Here is a 3,196-nt window from a genome sequence, read left to right as displayed (position 1 = left end):
GCACCAGATGCAATCTTTCCACCAGGGTATCTGTCTTGTGGGGTCTAATATGTCATCAGCCAGACTGGCATAGTGGCTGACCTCCTGGGGAAAGAAGAGTCTCTTGGGGTGGGGGGTGGTATCAGTAGCTGTGCACAGCATGGACCTGGTAGCATGCAGCATGTCCGGTAATACCTCTTGCCACTGGGAGACGGACATCCCTTTTGAAACGAGGGCCAGCAGAATTGCTTTCCAGATTGTACCATTGTCCCTCTCCACTTGCTCATTCCTGTGGGGTTTGTGGCTAGTAGTTCTGCTTGTGGCTACCCCTGCCGCCTGTAGACACTATTGCACCTCCTGACTCATGAATGAGGAACACTTGTTACTGTGTATGTAGCTGGAGTATAGTGAATATGGTCCGGAGTGCTTTGATGACCGTGGCTACAGACATATCTGGACAAGGGATAACAAATGGGAACTGGGAGTACTCATCCACTACATTCAGGAAGTAGAGATTCCTGTTATTAGATGGGATGGGACCCTCAAAATCCATACTAAGATGATCGAAGGGGCTCTATCTGGTCTCTAAAAATGCAGCTTGCATTCGGCACAGACCGAGCAGTTACGGCACAGTTCTTGAATCTCTTCGACTGAGTAGGGTAATTTTCCAATCCTCACAAAGTAATACAGCCTTGTGACCCCAGGGTGGCAGGTCTTGTCATGCAGGAACTTCGGAAGATTGCTTGTGCGTTGGCACATGTTCTCCGGGACAGAGCATTGGGTGGCTCATTAAGGTTCTCGGGCCGGTATAGGATCTCATAATAGTACGATTCTCCATCGCATGATCTTATAATTTTTTATTTTACCCTGCTGTTCGTTGTTAAACATAAATGCGACGGCTGTCTGGTCTGTCAGCAGGGTAAATGGTCTACCAGCCTAATAATGCCTCCAGTGGCACACACTTTCTACTATAGCCTGGGCTCCTTTCTCAAATGCCGAGTGCCTGAGTTCCAGGCCCTGGAGTGTTCTAGAGAAAAATGCCACTGGCCTGCCGGCCTGATTCAGCATGGCTGCTAGGGCAACATCAGAGGCTTCACTTTCTACTTGGAATGGGATGGATTCATCAATCGCATGAATCACCACTTTGGCAACCTCATCCTTGATGCCCTAATGGCTGGGCCTTGTTTGCGTAATTGGACATAATAGGAAAAGAACCCGAGGCACCTTTTCTGGGCTTTCATGTTCTGGGGCAACAGGGGTTCCCTAAGGGTGTGCATTCTCTCGGGGTCTGGGGACACAATCCCTCCCTCCACCATGTACCTTAGAATCACCAGCCATGGGGCGGAACATGCACTTCTTCTGATTATGTGTCCAGTTTAGGGTTTTTGCCGTATCATATTCCTCCACATCATGCCGTGTATGGTGACATTATCCAAATACAGGAACGTTGCCTTTAGTTTGTGATCATCCACTTTGCGACCCATCTCCCTTTGGAACACTGATACCTCATTCGTCAGACCAAATGGCACCTTGCAGAATACAGTTGGCTGTCGGCTTCCAAAGCCGTGTAGGTTCTGTCCTCTGGGTGGGTTGGGATCTGATGGTATGCTGACTTAAGGTCTGTGGTGGAGAAGACCCTATATTGGGCTATCCCGTTCACCATGTCAGCAATTTGGGGTAGGGGGTAGGCATCCAGTAAATTAAATCTAGTCACAGTCTGACTGTACTCTATTACCATCCAGTTCTTCTCATTCCCCCCCCTTTCTTTTACCACCAAGTCCTGCGCTCACCAGGGGCTGTTGCTGGGCTTGACAATGCCTTTGGCCAACAGCCTCTGGACTTTGGTTTTAATGAAACGTCTGCCCTCCGGGCTATATCTCCTGCTTTTGGCAGCTATTGGTCTGCAATTCTCTGATGTGCTCAAATTGTGGGGGCGGAGGGACCCGAAGGGTGGACAGCCCATGCCTACTACCCAGCCTGCTCTCATTTGCTGGGCTGAATTCCTCATTCTACACTGTGGTCAGGGGGTGCAGACCATCAAACTGCATCGTTACACTTTCCAGCTGACACTGGAAGTCTGACCCCAGGATAACCGGCACTCAGAATTTGGGCATTACCATGATTTAAAAATCCCTGTACTCCCTGCCCCACACCCTTAAGTCTACCTAACAGTATCCACACATCTCTGCAGACTGGGCTTTAGATGCTAGGGATATTCAGCACTTTTCCAGAGACACCTTCAGTGCACAGCTCTTTATTAAACTTTTGGTGCTCCTGTGTCAAACAAACAATCCATGACGCGACCGTTTGCCTCAATGTTCATCTCGATCGCCAGCTTGTGAGGCCTGTTCTGATCCAGTGTCATGGAAGCCAGGGTTAGGTCTGACTCAGAATCACCATTGTTCCATTCCTCTCGGTAATATGTTGGACTCGACGCCTCAGAAGATGGCTACCCCCAGTACTCACACATGGCTGGGACTGGAGGTGTAGTTAGTGATTGCTGATCTGAAGCCAGGAGTGATGTCAGCAATCGTCATCTTGGTGACTGCTCCCCCAAAGATGGCCACCCATCCCTCGGATCGCACATGGAACTACAGGTAGTGGGCTGCCCCCTGCACACCTTCTCATAATTCCCTTTCTTTTTACAATTTGAGCACACTGCATTCCTGGCTGGGCAGGACTTCCAGGAGTGCCTGGCCAGCACACAGAATCTGTACTTGCCAGTCCCGGCTACCACTGCCGTTAATGCCATATTCCAACATGGCGGCCCCCTCTTTCCCCATGTGGACGCTGGACCGCTGGCGGTGTAAGCCTCACAGCTTTGCACCATAGTCTCTTTTGTCTCCCCCAAGTCCAGCCCTTCTCGCAATGTGCAGTCACCTTTTACCTGGAGTCTTTGATGGACCTGGCTGGATAGCACGTTTGTCAGCAATCCGTTATACACAGAGGCACTCACTGTGGTACACCCGCAGGCTCTAACCAACTTTCTCATCGCCTGCGCAAACTGTGTGAAGGGTTCCCCAGGGGCTTGTCATTAATTTGTACCTTGAGAACCATGTGTTTGTCGGGGTCCCATACTGCTTCTACGCCTTGTCGTACATTCGGCCGTCTCTAATTATTTGAAACGCCCATTCACCCATGGATGCAAACAGGAGATCATACTTATCTTCCACATCCCTTAGGTTGTGGCGATGCATGAACATCTGCATCCCGTGCA

This window comes from Narcine bancroftii, chromosome 2 (assembly GCF_036971445.1).
Source record: "Narcine bancroftii isolate sNarBan1 chromosome 2, sNarBan1.hap1, whole genome shotgun sequence".
In the NCBI taxonomy this organism is placed as follows: Eukaryota; Metazoa; Chordata; class Chondrichthyes; order Torpediniformes; family Narcinidae; genus Narcine; species Narcine bancroftii.
The sequence above is the reverse complement of the archived record's forward strand: the minus strand, read 5'-3'. Positions refer to the sequence as shown.